The sequence below is a fragment of the Cavia porcellus genome, unplaced genomic scaffold (assembly GCF_034190915.1).
Source record: "Cavia porcellus strain 051 isolate PalLab524CR breed Dunkin Hartley unplaced genomic scaffold, mCavPor4.1 scaffold_1, whole genome shotgun sequence".
NCBI classification, from domain to species: domain Eukaryota; kingdom Metazoa; phylum Chordata; class Mammalia; order Rodentia; family Caviidae; genus Cavia; species Cavia porcellus.
Genome location: NW_026947484.1, coordinates 40,327,627 through 40,345,573, shown reverse-complemented (window position 1 = coordinate 40,345,573; position 17,947 = coordinate 40,327,627). Strand labels below are relative to the sequence as shown.

The 17,947-nt window shown below is 37.5% G+C and overlaps 1 protein-coding gene across 1 annotated transcript in view; it reads left to right on the top strand.

Moving 5' to 3' along the window:
* The window catches only part of LOC134475696 (uncharacterized protein DKFZp434B061-like), a 76,189-nt gene that overhangs the window by 14,922 nt on the left and 43,320 nt on the right, over positions 1–17,947 (top strand). The gene's annotated exons all lie outside the window — the stretch shown is intronic.

Sequence of the window (17,947 nt, the reverse complement as noted above, 5' to 3'; positions counted from 1 at the left end):
ACATTAAAGCATTGTAAGATAAACATGTATGAAGAGACTGTAGGAACCTAACAGAGGGTTAAAGGAAAGCTCTCTGCACACATGGATGGTATCATCTGGCAGAAGCCCAAGTCAAAATGCATAAACTCATCTTATTTAATGTGCCAGATTGGACAAGCTCTTGGACGGTATTTTTTTCTTCTTTTTTTGGTAATGGCGATCAAACTCATGACCTCACACTTGCCAGGCAGGCACTTATGCCACTGAACTAAATCCCAACAAGAGCCCCTGGACAAGCTCTTGTTGCAGAGACAATGAGAAGTTATGACACCGTGGCTCTCTCCAGATGGACTATAGAACTCAGCCTGCATACTGAAGGAGCAATAATTTATGCACATGGAGTCTGCACAACATTGCAGGATAAAAGCAACAAAGAAACAGAGCTGTGCTGGTTCAACATCCTCCAGATGAATGCCATTCCAGTATCACAAGTTGTTCTGTGTAAATACGTGGAAAGAATTTAGAATTATGCTCCAGCTTTCACAAGGTTTGGTTACTTGAATGAACACTTGGAACTGAAAAATGAAGCAGCAGATGTATACCAAAGCGCAATTTTGTTGTTACAGTCTGCAGAACACTGAGATACTTGTAGTGTTACTGTAAGAAATTATGGCAGGTGGTTATGTTCTAATGGTGACTATCATGAAGCTATCCAGGTTTTTAAGTCAACACCCACTGAAGAGTTAGAAGACAGCATAGGTTTCACATTGGCTTTATTTATGAAGGTGCTATATGCAGAGAGCAGCAAAGCCTATGAGAGAACTTTGTCTACTGAATTCCAGCAAAACAAAGCAGTTTCTTAATAGCTGTGAGAGTAACAGAATATAAATAAGGAAAAATGTATGTAGCTGAGTCACTGCTATTCAAATGCTCTATATTAAGAGAACCAGCCACAGAAAGCCTTCAGAACATCTGTGCTCTGGGGATGGCAGTGGGGAGGATGTTACATTGTCAGAAGCAGCACTTATTGAACTACTGAAGCATTTCAAACACAAAAGCCACTTACCATCTAAGGTGCCTTCATACAGTCTACCCCACTGCAAGGCTGCCCTGCGGCCGTGCAGAGACAAGCATCTAAAGCTGTTCACAGTAACCTAGCTGACCCAGCCCTTCAGGCTTTGTTGTTCCAAGTTGTTGCTCGGTGAAATGCAAAGGTAGGTGCTGTAGCAGGAAATGTGGCTCATATTCTGGATTCAGGTCATGGAAAGAAGGCATCACTACAGTGAATCAGTTGGCAGCAGGAAGCAGTTTAACAGAAGGTGAAAAAAATATTGCACCAAAGAGCATTCAGAAGACTGCTCTTCTTTTTCTGGGTGACCCTGCTGTCTGGGCCCAGCTGATGGCAGCCTGTCATGCAGATGGCAAACTGGTTCTTGTGAACAACACTCAGCCCAAGAGGATGGATTTATAGTTGGTACTGTTAGCTACTGTTTTTCTGCTTTAATTAAGGACAAATAATTTCTTGAAGCTCACAAGCAATCTCTTGAAAAGTCGTGTCTTTCACAAGCTGCCATTGGTCAACTAGATACCGGAATAATAGCTGAAACTGAATCTCTGTACAAAGAACGTGAAAAGTATCCCTAATCATCTGGCTATTACCTTACTTTTAAGTCAAGTTCAGTGTAAATCACTCCTAGAGTCACAAAAGCTGCTCCAGGATGCTGTACTTAAAGAACTACAAAAAATAGTCACGCCCAATGCCGTGTACTTATAATCATAATAATACAGAGAGATCTTCAGTAGCCTACAGTCTAATGGTAACTTCTTGCACCACTTAAAATATTATGACCAGGAAATTTACATCAATGCAGCCCACTGATTTTATTTAGATTTCACCAGTTTTATATCCATTTGTGTGCATTTAGTTTTATGCTATTTTGTCATATATGTAAGTGTGTGTGACCACCAAGACAAGCAAGGTAAGAGAAAAGTTCAGAGATAAGCTCTTATTATATGATTTTATAACCACAGTGGCCTTTTTAGGCCCTTCCCTTGTTGTGTACATCAAAAGTTGGGGTTTTTGGGGAGGGCTAAGCAGCACCCCATGTTATGTATTTACTACAGTAGGTTTAAAACTATTCATCTGCTGAAATATGTTTGGGCTATTTTTAGATCTTATGAATAAAGCTACTGCAGATACTTGTGTTCAGGTTTATGTGTGAACATGGTTTCCTTTTTTCTGTGATAAAAGCCTAAAAGTGGAGTTGCTGGGTCAGATAGATGTATAACGGTAGATGGACGTAATGTTGTAAAAAATTGCCACTTCTTGTCCAGAGTGTCTATATTACTGACAGCGTATAGGTCAGCCACTTGTTCTGCATTCTCACCGACATTTGATGTTATCACTGTTTTTATTTTAGCCATTCTGATAGATGCATAGTGCTGTCCCGTTGTGGCTTCACTAATGTCTAGTGATAGTGAACATCTTACGTGTGCTAATTTGTCATCCTTCATATTTTCTTCAGGAGATATATGGTCATGTATTGTACCCATGTTGCAGTTATATCATTTGTTTTTAATATTTTTGAGAGTTTTAATAAGTATATGTTGCACATACAAGCCTTTATTAGATTTGTAGTTTGGTCATTTTTCCTCCCAGTTTTTCACTTATTTTTAAAAAGACCTCTATTAAGGGTTTTAATTTTTTTCTTTTCTTTTTGAGATGGAGTTTTACCATACAGTTCAGGCTGGCCTTGAAATCACAGCAGCCCTCCTGCCTCAGTCTCCCGAGTGCCAGGAATCTAGGCATGTGCCACCACACTGGCTTTATTAGAGTTTCTCATAGAGAAACAGTTTTAAAATTTGAAGTGGTCCAGCTTGTCAGTATTTTATGTTACAGATTATGCTTTTGGTGACAAGTCTAAAAACTCTTTGCATGTGCTGATATTCCAAAGACTTTTCTTATGATTTCGAAATCAGATTTGTAGTTTTATGTTTTACAAGAGTCAAAGACCTGCTTTGAGATTAAATTTTGTATTGGATGTGAGATTTAGGTGGAAGTTCATCTTTCTATAGATGCATGTCTAATTGTTCTAACTCTATGTGTCGCTTTACTGGTTTACTAGTTTTTGTGACTTTGACAAAAATTAGTTGGGTATATTTGTGTGAGTCCATTTCTGTTTTTTAAAATTCTGTTCCATTTATTTATGTATCACTCTGCCAACGTTGCAGTGTCTTGATTAGTGTAATGATATAGTGTTGCAGCTGTATCATATACAAAAAGAAATTCCTATCATAGATCTATCCTTAGAATGTTTTGTTTCACCCTGAGCTGTAAGGTTGGCCCTTAGCGGGCATCTGAGAAGTAAGATTTCAGATGATCATTTTCTAACTGATAACAGTGGCTTGCTGTGCCTAATTTGTACAAACAGTAATGGTTTATGCTGAACATCTGCTTTCCTTTTGGGAGTCTGGACTTTTGATAAATGCTATGTGGAGTATGTCTATGTGGCTGGCTCCCAGGAAAAATCCTGGACATTGAGAGTTTTATGAGACTCCTTGGTAGACAACATTTCACATGTATAATCAGAACCAGTGACTGGAGGAATGTGACCCAAGGAGAGACTTTCTGAGGCTTATGTCTGGCTTCCTCCAAATTTCTCCCCATGTATCCTTTCCTTTTGCTGATTTCTTTTTATATCCTTACACTGTAATAAGTCATAATCTAGAGTATGACTGTATGCACAGTCCTGAGAGTAGCCTTGGAAAATCACCAAATTTGGGGCTGGTCTTGGTGGTCGCGGGTACAGCAATTTCATTTTTCTTTTTCATATTTGTCCTGTGCCTTTCCTTTACACACTTTAGAATAAAGTTATTTATATCCCTAACAATTTTGTTAGGGTTTTGACAGGAATTGCATTAAATCTATAGAATAATTTGGGGTGAAATAACATTGTTACTATATTGAGTCTTCAAATTTAGTAATACAGTATGGCTCATTTTTTTTTTTAAAGAGAATACAACAAAAGAAAACAAAACGGGACAAAGCAGATCAAAACAAAACAATGCAAGCAACATAGGATTTCAAAACAAAACAACAGAAAATCATCTTATTTTCTTTGAAATAGGTGTCCATATCCTCACCCACAATGAATTAAATAAACAAAATAGTATAAAACTGGGGCTGGGGATTTAGCTCAGCAGCATAAGCGCCTGCCTTGTAAGCAGGCAGTCGTGAGTTTGATCCCTGGTACCGATAAAAATGAAAAAGACAAAAAAAAATAGTATAAAACTGATCAAAACAAAAGAATGAAAACATTGCAGGCCTTCAAAACCAGACAATAGGAAAATCAGCAATGACTACCATAATGTCTTTTGTTCTCTTCAAAATAGCTGTCCATACCTTCACACATATTGAAATCAAATAATAGGGCTCAGATTTGTTTAGATCTTTTTTGATTTATTTTGTCAGAATTTTATAATTCTCAGGATATTACATCTGAAAGTTTGTTAGATTTATATTTAAATGTTTCATTTTATCAGGAGCAGTTATAAATGGTGTTTTTAATTTCAGTTTCCACATTTTCATGGTTAGCATGAAGATCGTTTGTAATTATGCAGGCAATGTAAAATAGTACTTTAGCGCTGGATTAACTTAATGTCTAACATGTAGTGTTTCTGAGGTCTCTATGGAATACTGCAGGATTTTCAGGAGGATCTTGCTGTTCATCAGATCAGAATTAGAATGTCTCCCAGACTTGGGTGATGTGTAGTAATTGATCACCTGACAAATGCCTGGTTATGATTCTTTTCCTAGTAGTAGTTATTTGTGAAGCTTTTTGGATTCTTTGTTTTTACTCACTACATAGAATTTGCTGAAAGGCTCAAGCTTCTCTACAGGGTTCTGGATTTTTCTCTGTGCAGTGTCTGCCTCTGTTTTAGCAATCTCAGCGTTCTTTGTATCTGGTCTCTGTCTCCAAAGCTTAGCATGATTGTTGTCCTTTCTTTACTGTTATTTAGAAAGTGCCTCCTTGAAAAAACTCTTGGGTGACTATAGAGCTGAGCTTCATTTGTTTCTCTTCTCTTCTGGGTTTTTGTTGTTTAATGTAAGAAAACAGTCATTTCCTGTGTCTCGTGTCCACATATTTTTTTTCAAACTATGATTGGTAGTGAGGAGGTTTGTTTAGTATCAGTTGCTCTTAGTAGTCAGAAACAAAAGTTATCAAATATTTTAATAAATTAAAAACTGATATCTTGTAGCAATCAATAGTTGAATTATAACAGGAAGTCTATATCAAATGAGTTGATTGAGATAAATTAGATGTAATATCCCAAATGGTCCTCAAAATCCTCTGGCTGTCAGAGCTAAAAGTCTTCACAAGGCGTTAATGGTCCCTTTGCCATCTATCTTGTCTCAAACGCTGTTTTGATTTCAAAGTTTTACAGCTGCCAAAATGTTCTTCCTAAATTGAAAGATTAGTCCTGTCATTTGCTACTTGAAATAATTTAGTGGTATTCACTACCTTCAGAGAAAAATAAAATCAAAATTTCTTAATACAATTTAGGAAATGCCTTACATAATCTGTTTCTTTTTTCCATTTACATCTACTTCTAATTTTCCTTCATAATCTCTTTGGGAATGACTAACTGCTATTGATTGCAAAATTATCTCCTATTTCTAATAGTCACTATCTCTGTGATACCTTAGAGACATTTTTAATAATTTCAGTTCCTTTTATGGTTTAGATTTGCACAACCCTAATAGATTGATAGGTTCTTGTTTGCCAAGCAGTGAGCTGAGAAGTGGTTGTGAAGGCTGTAATGTTATCAGGTGGTTTAGTCTGTTGAGGAGATCATACTCTGACAGCATCTCTGGGGCATGAAGGAAATAGGAGGCAGGGCCTGGATGAAAGGGGTGGATCAGGGGTGTGTGGGTTTTGTAGGCTGTCTACCCAACCTGCTCTTTGGCTCCTTCCCTTTCTCACTGTTTCTCTGCTGCCGTGAAGTAAGTGACTCAGCTGTACCACAACGTTCTGCCTCATCATAGGCCTAAACAATGGAGCCTACTGAAAATGTACTGAAACCATGAGCAGAAATAAAGTTTTCCTCATTCAAATTGTTTTTATCAAAGTGATGCAAAGCTTAGGGCCAGGGATTTAGCTCAGTGGTTTAAGCAGTGGTAAGCATAAGGTTGTGAGTTTGATCCCCAGTACCAAAAAAAAAAAAAAAAAAAAAAAAAAAAGCCTATTAACAAAATTACCTTCTTAATTTTAAACTTTGTTTGCAATTACTTATAACTTTCTGTATGAAAAACTGGGAGAGTTAGTGTCTCCTGATTTGACCCTGACTGATAAATCACCCATATCACCCATACCAACAGGATTTTCATTCTACAGGACTTTTGGCAGTGTCTGGAGACATTTCTGTTTGTAACCATGTAGAGCAGAGATGGGGCATCAGCTATTGGTGTCTATTAAGGAGACGTTCAAAATACTGCTAAAACTTCATGTTTCACAGGAAAACTCTTGACAACAGAAATTATCTGATCCAAAATACAGTGTGGAGGCTAAACAACCTGCTTAAACAGAACCCAAGATTAGAACCTGGAGAGAATTGATTAGGTAATAAGAGATGGGCTCAAAAGTGGCTAATAACCTCATTTTTCCAGGAGATATCGCTGGCAGTGAATCATTCTAATGGTTTTTGTGAATGGCCTTACTCTGCAGTCCCTTTTTCTTTTAAAGTGGTAGTCTCACTGTGTTGCCCAGGCTGGTTTCAGACTTGTGAGCTGAAGTAATTTGTTGCCTCAGCCATGACTATAGTCATGTGCCATCGCATCTAACTCCTGTGTGGTTTCTTAAAGGTCTCTCCAGTGCTTGGCAAACTTAACGACTGAACAAATAATTCCTGTTTTAGACCGAGAAAAATGGCAAATTTTGGCTAAAGTCAGCTGTAGTAGTTTATCTTGTTTTATTCTTTACTTGATTGCAGTATTATCTCCTTTGTTCTTTTGTTTTTTTCTTCATGCAGCTTATTCTTCTGTGATTTATGCTTCCGTGTTTCTGATTTAAGTTGTTGACTCTAATGTCCAAGTTATTTTAGCTTGACCCCCCCCTTAAATGCAATTGCCTAAGTCACGTCTAATATGACATAACAACTCTTCTTTCTGCCCCCCACCCTTTACAATCTCTGGAAACTTGTATATTACTAAGCTCATAGGAAACCATTATTAGTGAAGGTCAGACCATGTAACAGGTCACATATTGGATTTCTATCAGGTGTAAAAGGGTAATTAGTATCAGTTTCCTAGCAGCCAGAGTATAGAAAGAAGCATGATAGAAACAATTTCCATAACCCCAATTATCTATAAAGAAAGGTATCTATAAAGAAAGGTATCAGTTTATGATAAAAGATAGACTTTTGGTTCTTAGGTTTGAGGTAATTTATCACACAGACTTTACAGCAGTGAATAATATGATTAATAATATTCTCAATAATTTTATAAGAAATGAATAAAAAATTCTCATTTGGCTGGTTTTGTATTAGCTGTTTATGAATGACAAAGGCATAATGTGCATGTGTTCATTATATTATTCATTCACTCATCTATCTATTCTTTTTTTCAGTGAGTACCTGTAGTGTGCTAGGTATTATGTAAGTCAGCTTGGGCTGCTACAACAAAATAGATATACTAGGCAACTTAAACAATAGACATTTATTTTTTAAAGATCTGGAAGATGATCTCAAAGTCTGAGATTGGGGTGTCAGCCTAGTCCAGTTCTTGGTGAAATCTCCCTTCCTGGCCTGCAGACAGCAACCTTCTTGCTGTGTGTTCATATGAACTTTCCTTAGTGCATGTAATTCAGAAAGAAATCTCTCACATTTTCTCTTTTTATAAGGGTAATCATCTTATTATGCAGGGACCATCTGCCTGATTTAATCCAAACCTAATTACCTCCAAAGGCCACATCCTTAAGGCAAAGGGGTCCAACATATGCATTTTAGAGGATGTAATTCAGTTCATAGCAGTCATTTTCCCAGTAACATCGAATATTATGATGATCAATAACATATCCTATCTTTGTGCCACTGTTCTTGCAAGTATACTTTACTCATTAAAAACAAATGTAAAATTTCAGCTATTGCAAGAACTTTGAGGAAAGGTTTTGTCATGGTTTATGTCTGTGGCCCCCAGGCCTCATGCGTTTGCATTGTGCATTTGTGATTGGTTCATTGTCTAGTGCTTGGATTGATGGTATCAGTGCTACACTCACCTAGGGAGGAGCCAGCATACAATGTAATGGCAGGAAGAGGCTCTCTCTCTCTCTCTCTCTTTGTCTCTCTCTCCCTCCCTCCCTCCGTCTCTTTTGCTGGTTTCTGCCTTGCTGTTTGCAGCCACTATGAACTGTGGCCCCACCATGCCACCCTCTCTTGGAGCCAACTGAGTATGGGCTGAAACCTCCAAAAACTGTAAGAAATAAACCTTTCCTTTCCCAACTTTGGGCATCCCAACTTTGTCACAGCAATGAGGAAAAAGGACCTAGAAGAGTATTAGGGCTACTAGGACAGACACTCCTCCTTTAGCCAATCAGGGAGATGTGGAAAGAAGTCTCTGGAGAAATGAATCTTGAGTTGAAAGATACATAACCTAATAAGGCACAGTAGGAAAAAGATCATTCTTGCAGAGGAACTGGAATGGAATCAATAAACAGGAGCGTGGTACAGGCTAATGTGTGAGAGGTTAATGGAGGCCAGCTCAAGATTTCAGAGTGTGCTTCGAGGGCTTTCAGTATCAGCATCATCTGGGAGCCTATTGGAAATATAGATCCTAGGGCCCACCAAAAAGTTCTGAATCAGAGCTGCATTTTTAACAAGATTTCAGAGGGAGTCACATGGAACGTTAAAGTCTGAGATGTACTGTTGCAGACTATATTAAGGGAATTTGTTTCTATCTTGATAATCATGTGTGAACCAGGAAGTATATGCAGGCATGTGTGAAAGGTAAGGGTGTTGGAAGAGGGTCTTGTGCAAAGAAGTTTCTGAAGAACAGATTGGTATGGACACAGAGACACAGAGGAACAACCATGTAGGCTATTACCTAGGGATTGTTTTAAAAATTAAATGAATTATTATATGGAAAAAGCATGTAGAACAGTACTAGAGTATAGTAGGCACTTCAGAGTGATAATAATTTTTTTTGTATGGGTATCGAACTTATGACCTCACACTTACCAGGCAGGCACTTACACTAAACCCCTGGCAAAAACTGAACCAAACCCCTGGCAAATAATAATAATTATTATAGCCCAACACATATTGTGAACTCCTTAATTGTTGAATATACAGACTCTTCTTAGAGTTCTTTTTAAAGTAGAATGACTTCAATAATTTATAGTCTATTTAAATTATTTCTAGTTTTCCTGAATTAAATTAAGCACACATTATCATGATTACTGGTTTTCCCTTTTGACACATGGACAAAGAGAAATGGAAAAGCATATTAGTCACCCAGCAACATTTTTCCCAAACACAGCTCTCAAACTATAATTACTTGGATGATACAGGGGCAGCCTGTAGAGGACATGCCACTCAGGAAGAGGATGACAGTGTTTTCTTTCCCATCTTGGAAAGCTTGAGAAGGCTTCTCTGGGTCTGAGGGCATCTGGCTTAGTTAATTTTCTCTCATTACTGGGACAAAATTCCCAATACCCAAAATTAAGGAAGAAAACGTTTATTTAGCTCATAGTTTTTGGAGGTTTAAGTTCATGATCAGCTGACTCCAAGGCAGAAGACAGCAAAACAGCAAGAGCAAAAAAAGTGGAAAGAGCAAGCCTTTTCTACCTTGTATTTTAAGCAGGCTACCATGCTCCCCAGGGCATGTGTAGCACTTACACCATCTCTCTCTCCTCTTGAATAGGCTGAAGATGTTTACAAAGTCAGGACCCTGGGTCCCTGCTGAGTAGCTTAGTTAATTTCTAAACTTCTCAAGTTGATACAGTGTGTCAATCATAACAGCTGTCTATCCAAGGGGTTGAATGTAAGAGTGGCTGCTATAACCTTTCAATATGTCCTTTCCACACCGGAGCAGAACAAACTTTTTATTAGCTCATCTCCCTAAGAACAGTAATTTCAGAACTCTGTGTGTGCCTTTGCTTGCAGGCTTAATCTCTCCATTCCTTTTGTCTCCTGATGATCCAGATGGAAGACGCTTTGTGTGGCTACTGTTGCTTTATTTACTCATCTTCATTATAGAAGCACCTTTACTATATCACAACATTTCTTTTTGTCTGACTGAATGATTAAAATTCATTTAAATTTTAAGCCAAAACACACGCATTCTATTAATATTAGCTTCTGGCTATGTTTCTAAGAGGAATTAAAACATTAGCAGGAAAATACTGCCTACATAGATCAAGACCTATTTTACCTTTTTAAATTTATATTATCAAGTTATCAAAACATAACTTTAAGCATTATTCTTTATACTACTTTTTATGACTTTAAGAAATACATGTGTTGATATTCAAGATCACCTTGGTCCATCAATCAATTCTGGATCTGGGTGCAGTGTGATCACATCTCCAGCAAATATGGGAATGGGTAAGATAGTAACTTATGGGAATGGGTAAGATAGTAACGTATGAAAGACATGGATACAGCAACTAGCTTTGGGGAATACCTTACCAGTTAGGGATGTTCTGGGAGACAAGATCACATGCTAGTTAGATTGGGGGGGGGAGAGCCTTGTGTTTATATGAGGCAGCTCTTCTCCTATGTTTGATCTTCTTTCTCTCTGAAGGATATCAGAGAAATACCATACTTTATATGTATGTGAATACTTTGGCATGGATTTGATTCTCAAATAAGCCTTTGATCAAAGTAAATCTTTGTAAAATATTAAACTTTGAGCTTATCAAGAAGTTATTTCCTAAACAGACTCTTAACTAATTTAATTAACCTCTTGCATAAGATACTTGTACACTAGCATGTTTGTTATAATCAGTTTGCTGTTTCCTAATAAATATTTTAATAGTGAATAATTGGACACTGTGCATGGTTTTTTTGGAGGAAAACTTGGGCCATGTATCAGTAGAGATTTCCTTCTTGCCAGGTCTCAAATTGATAGTTTTATTTTATTTTTTGATAACTTTGTTTTTTATAGCTATAAATGAATGATTCAAAACTCCAATAAATGGAAATATAAATGTCAATCAGAAGTCTTCTTTTTTTTTGTACTGGGGATCAAACTCATGATCTTGTTTGCAAGAGAGAGAAGGAAGGTACTGGTAGCGAGTTACAGCAGTAACAGTGCTCAGGGGTCCATCTCTTCCAGGCTCTCATTGTCCTGTTTAAAGAATTGAACAAGTAAAAAACTAGTGAGGTTTTATATATATTAAAGGTAAGAGAAATATATTCTGTAGAGTGTGAGTCAGGCCATCAGTAGATTCGCAGCGGCCACAAGGTTAATGGCTGCTTTTATACCCTCATTTTAATGACAGATCTATGCTGCCCTGTTAAAAACCTGATTAAGCTTGTGCCAGAAGAATTGAAGGTAACATTCTCTGATCAGCAGGGCTTGGAAGATGTTCGGCGCGTGTGTCCTGGCCATGACTGACTGGTTATGCTGTTTGCACAGCCAGTTTGCTATGTCCTCCTAATCTCATGCCTCAGTACCAGACTCCCTCTACAACAACTCACTTATGTGATAACTAACCCACTGTGGTGGGAGTGACATCAGTCCTTGGGGAAGATGCATCACCATGATCTTACCCTCGTTTTGAAGATATAGCTTATTTTTAATTGACACATTGTAATTATACATGTTTATGGGATACAGTATAGACATTTCAGTATCTATTTACAATATGTAATGATCAGTTAAGATCACTGGATGTCTATCATTTCAGACATACATCATTGCTTTGGGTTGGGAATAATTCAAATTTTCTCTAGTTATTTGAAATATTCAATTAATTGGTGTCAATAATAGGTTTTTTTTTTTAACAGAAAAAAGCCTCTATGTTTGACTGAAAAATATGAAAAATAACATCTGTGATTTTTCATCTCTTCCACTGTCCTCTAATGATGAAATTCCTGACTTCATATTTTAAGGGTATAAGCAGAATTTGAAATGCTTGATCACTGATTTTATTCTAAAAGAGGATGATTATAGTTAAAACTCTGGGAAGTATCTTATTACTACTCTGTGGTCCCTCTTTGGTGAAACTGTCTCCTGATTTTACACCCTAGTGTAAAAAGCAGTGATGACATTTTTTCACCACTTTTCCTGCTTATTAGGACTCTGGATAATATTTTTCTTCCAGGAGCTGATAAAACAAATCAGCAAACATGTAAGGATTCCCACAAGAATCCAGCATGTAAAGACTGTAGATCTTTTGTTTTTGTTCTCTTCCCTTGACATAGCATCTAAATTATCTGTGAAGATGGATTGGCCTAAGATTTGCTGTAATATGTTGTCAAAGTGCCAGTATTCAAATGTATTCAAATTTCGAGAAACCATTGTGATATTGCAAATAGCTGAGAAGTGATCTGTCAGTCCAACCAACCTGCTTCACAGGGTTGTTTGAGTCTTCCAGCCTGAGGTTTCCTGCTTGAAATCTGGCCATGATGACCTTGTTTTTAAAAGCCGCTTTTACATTGTTCTTAATAAAATTTTATAGTATGAGGTTAGCTTGTCCAGGGACAGATGTAAAACTATAGGACCATGGTTTGGCTCTGTTTTATGCTGTTTAGTACAGAACTTTGCATTAGAAGGCCATATTACAGCTCTCCCTGGTTCTTATGATAAAGAATTGAAGATGCATTGAATCAGTATTTGTTACTATATGTGGTAATCTTTAATGATTTCTAGTCATTGTAAAAAGTCAGTAATGCTATAGAAGCATTTAAAAATACTTCACTGATTTTTACATTAGGAGAAAGAGAATTTAATTTTAGTTAACATGAGGAAACCTATCTGTTCTCTCTGCAGAATTTTATATAGAAAGATACATGCCTCCAATTCAAACAAAAGAAAGACCATTTAGAATTGGAGTTTGTCTTTCTCTATATGTGATAGAGTTACAGGATGAGTGATTGCATTGCCCCAAAATTCATATGCTGAAATCCTAACCCTCAGTGTGATAGTATTAGAGGTGGTAGCATTTGGAGAGAAATTAGAGCACGAGAGCAGAAACCTCATGACTGAGATTAGCACTCAAAGAGCTGTCTTGCCCTTTTCTTGCCACATGAAGATTAAGACAAAAAGTTGAACATTGCGAGTCAGGAATCTTCTGTTTTATATTTTCAAGGGCTTCTCTAACAATGTGCTATAAAATTGGTGGCTTGACATTAAATAAAAATTTAGTCTGTCTTAGCCTCAAGCTAGAAGTCTGAAATAAAATAATCGACTGAACCATTTCTCTCCAGCAGTACTGAGTGCAAATCCTTCCTTACATCTTCCCAACTTCTAGTAGTTTCCAGCAATTGTTGAAGGTTCCTTGTTGTTATGATTTAGATAGAAACCATCCCCCCTTGTCTTTTCTGAAGACAAGTTCCATGTCTTCAGAAAAAGGGCTTTCAGATATTTGGTTCATGGCACTAAACTTATCAGTGGATTTATCTGTGAACATGCTTTTAGATGGAAGAGGTGGGTCACTGGAACTGTGACCTGCAAGGATATACCCTTGCTCCCTTCCACTTCTCCTTAGGGTCTCTTATTCTCTGTCTGTCTGTCTGTCTCATTCCTCCTTCTATATCTCCCTCCCTCCCAAAGATGTTGAAACAGCTTTCTTCCATGTCTGCCATGTTTTTTGCTTGGAGCCCACCAACCATGGACTGAAATTGTCTTCAATGCAAAATATTTCAGCTTTTTAATTTTCATCTTTTCCCAGGCTAATGATAGGCAGTTGGTACTCTCTCTTGATAGTAGGCAGCAGGCAGTAACAAGCTGAGGCTCCCAGTCTGTTACCAACTCACAAGGGGGAAAGTGATACATTACGGTATATTAGAAACTCTTTTTATTTCTGATATTCATAATTTAGGTTGGGTTTATTGAGACATAACTATCAGTTAAAGATAATCTGTACAATGTGGTACAATGGAACAGGATCAGGCATAAGAATAATACACTACTGACCATACTAAAAGGTGGATGAGTTTCAAAATATTATGAAAGAAACTAGACTCAAGAGATTATGTATTGTGTAATTCTATTTATATGAATGTTCTGAACATAGGGATACAAAGCAGATTAGTGGTTTTCTGAGATTGCCAGTGGAAAAATATAGATTAGCAAAAAATGTTTTTGAGATGTTAAAAATGTTTTTCAAACTAGGTTGTTTTGATGATTGAACAGTTCTGCAAATTTGCTAGTAATTATTGGATCGTGCACTTAAATGATTAAATTTTCTGATATGCTGATTATACCTCAATAAATCCTATTTTAAAAAATGTTTGTCATGCTACAGCTTGCAGGAGGGGCCTCACTGAGCCCAACCATGCGATACTCTGACCTTAGCAATTCCAGTTTCCAGAATTGTAAAAATATTTTTCTCTTATTATAAACCTTCTAGTCTACGGTACTAAATCACAGCAATCGGCATTAAAGAGAGATTAGTGGTTGTCCATACTGGCTGACTTCAAAAGCATTTGTGGAATTTAAAATAAAGAAGATTTGAGGATCTTGCCCCTACAGAGTTCTGAAACAGTATGATTGGACCTAAACATCTGTACTTTAACAAATAATTTCTGTAATTCTGCTGTATTTGAGAACCACACAGAGATAGAATATAGGTATCAATTTGTAAGAAGAGTCACCTTGAAGCAAATCTGTGTTAGTCAGAGTTCTTTTGGTTACAAAAAATTGTCAGAAATACGACCTAACTTGGGCAAAATGTGATTTCCTGGATCATGTAACTGGGAGAGGCAGAAAGCATGCTACATGATTCTCTGCAGGGGCTTAAACAGTATTATTGGCTTCTCCCTTCCCTCAATTCTACCAGTAAATTCTTTCATGTGGTGGGAAAAGTGGCTCCTGATTGCTTAAGCTTTCATTTTCATGATTCATGATTCAAAATGAAGAGCAATGAAACCTTTTCTGTCTCAGTATCCTTGTATCATATTTCATGGTGAGTGTGTCTTTGCTTGATTCATGTATCTATACCTTTGGTTCATTATTAATTAGCCAAAGATTAAACAAGGTACAGTGGTCAACAGTTTCATCAGAATCACATAGGATGAAAGAGTGGCAGTTTTCTTTTCTTTCTTTCTTTTTTTTTTTTTTGAGTTTTTCCTTTTTATCGGTACCGGGGATTGAACTCACGACTGCCTGCTTGCAAGGCAGGCGCTTATGCCGCTGAGCTAAACCCCCAGCCCCCAAGGGTGGCAGTTTTCTAATGGAAAAAGATATACTGAGGGGATTAAAACACATATACTAAGTCTTACTTGCCTTTGATGATACAATGATTTATCGTAGAACCATCTTTAGCATTAAGCATTCAACCAAATGATGCAAAACTATTTACGGTTCCAAATTTCAAGCATAGATATTTCTGTTTGCATTACTATAAAAGGTCAGTGTAGGATATACTTAAAATTGCAAAAATTGTAAAGAATATCTTCCATCTCTCACGCCTGATCTTCATGAGTATGGCAGGAAGCTTTCTAAAAGGGCTCTCCTCACTTTTTGGTATCCATACCCATATATATGTAATTCACTCCCCTTGAATCTGTGCTGCACCTAATAAATTGCTTCTGATGAGTATATGTCAAAAGCAAAGCGATGTCACCTCTGAAACTGGGTTATGGAAGAGTCACTTCAGGCTTGTTGGCACTTTTTCTCTTTTTGACTTGCTTGTTTTGATGAAGTAAACTCCAAGTTAGAGAGCCCCAAATCACAGGAAACTCTGAAGAACCTTTGGTCAACATGCAGTAAGGAACTGAACCTTGAAAACAATCATGCAAATGAACTTGGAAACATTTATTTCCTCAGGGACACCTTGGGATGCTTATAGCACCAGTATATATCTTGCTTGAGGACTGTGATATTACTAAGAGCCCTATTCGTGATCCAATGAAACTGTGAGATAATAATCATTATGTTATGCCAACACTTTTTCTTGGTAATTTATTACATAAGAATAATGCAATGAGAAGCTTAGCGTGAATGGGTTGCCCCAAAAGTCACATGATGAAATCATAATTAGGAAGTGGGACCTTTAGGAAAGTGATTAGATCTTGAGGCAGGAACTCTCATGAATGGGATTGGTGCTCTTATAAAATAGGTCCCAGAGAGCTCATTTCTCCTCCTACCACATGAGGTTACAACCTCAAGTTAGCTGGCAGCAGCGTAGAAGACAGACCTCACCAGAACCTTACCATACTGGCATCTTGATCTTGAACTTCCAGCCTCTGAGCTGTGAGAAGTAACATTTCTATTGTTTATAATCTTTTTGCATATGGAACTTCTATCAGAGCCCACACTAAAACAGTAGGATACTGCACTTTAAATATCAGTATTTAGGAGTGATCTCCTACTTTGTTTTTTACCTTTATGTAGTAAGCATGTCCAAACAAATCCTGATTCTGTCTTTTTAGAACAGTCCAAGTCTCTGTCTCTGTCTCTGTCTCTGTCTTTCTTGTTCATCCATATTTTGAATTGTTATGTTGCGTTGTCCTGACAAGATCTGTCTGTGTGTCTCTCTTTTCCCTCTTTCAGTTCTGAAACTGAGTTGTTACATAATGCACGCTCTCTTACAAATAGTCGTTTTAGATTTAGGGGAAAGATATAGAAAGCCATGTCTAGGTTTCCTGGGTTAAGCCCTGTTCTCTCACCTATCAGCACTGGGAGTTACTGGATGTTGGTCTGGTTCTTAATAAAGTGTAATTTCTCCACTGTTTACTGTTCCTTAATGATGCCTCTTTTACCTGAAAAAGTGTACAGCCTGGAGAGGTGAATAGCTGGGAAGATTTTGAACTTAATACTAACCCACAGCATCTAGGCTTCACCTACAAGTCCTAAATATTACTATTAACTGTGTGTCCTAAATACTACTATTCACTGTGGCGTTGGATGAATATAAACAGGCAGCCTGGAATTTGGAGTCAGTGCTGTGTGGAAAGATGCTGGCTTTTGTAAGATGTGCAGCAGTTAGCTTACATTATGTCAGCCAGCTGTAGCAGATGGTATTGTTGGAATGGGGCTCTGGCTGGGTTTGGCCAGGAAAAGGGTTCACTGTGAGGTCAGGGAAGGCTTGGTTGAGACTGCAGTCTGCAGGGATCTGGTCTGAGCAGGGGAGAGAAGTGTTTTCTTGGAGCGAGGAAAATTTCTTTAGTTGATTGTAAACTTGCAGAAGCAGAGAGGGTAAGCAGATGATTTAGGGAAAGGGCAGACTCTTGCTGGAGCCAAAGGAAACTTCAGCATATCAGGGTGCTGATGCTTAGGCTCTGCAGATAGTGCCAGCCCCCTCTTTTCTTGTGTTTCTTGTCTCTCAGTAAGGGCCAACTTGTTGTTTTGCTCTCCAGAGAGGATCAAAGACCATTTACAGTACAAAACCAAATAGTGAAAAGGAAATGTTATTTATTTCAATTTATTCAATTTTTGTTTTTATTTTTTCATGGTGTTGGGATCAAATCTAGGGCCTAGTACATGCTAGGCAAGTGCTCTGTGCTGAGTTGTATTACCAGTCCTAAATTTCTATTTTTAAATGAAGCCCTTGGAGGAGTGAAGATTAACTAAAATTTTAGGAATTTAAAGGGAAAAACAAAGTTTTGGTGGGAAGCAGTTGAGGGTTGTTTTGCTTCTCTTTGGGCTCCTAAGGATTAAAGAAGGCAATAAGCAATCTCTCAGGTTGTCAATACCTTGAGTTTCTGTAGATCTTGGATTTAATTGAATTTTGTGACATTTTAAAAAAATTTATTTTATTAGTTCATATTTATAGCACACAATGACCACATCCATTGTGGGAAT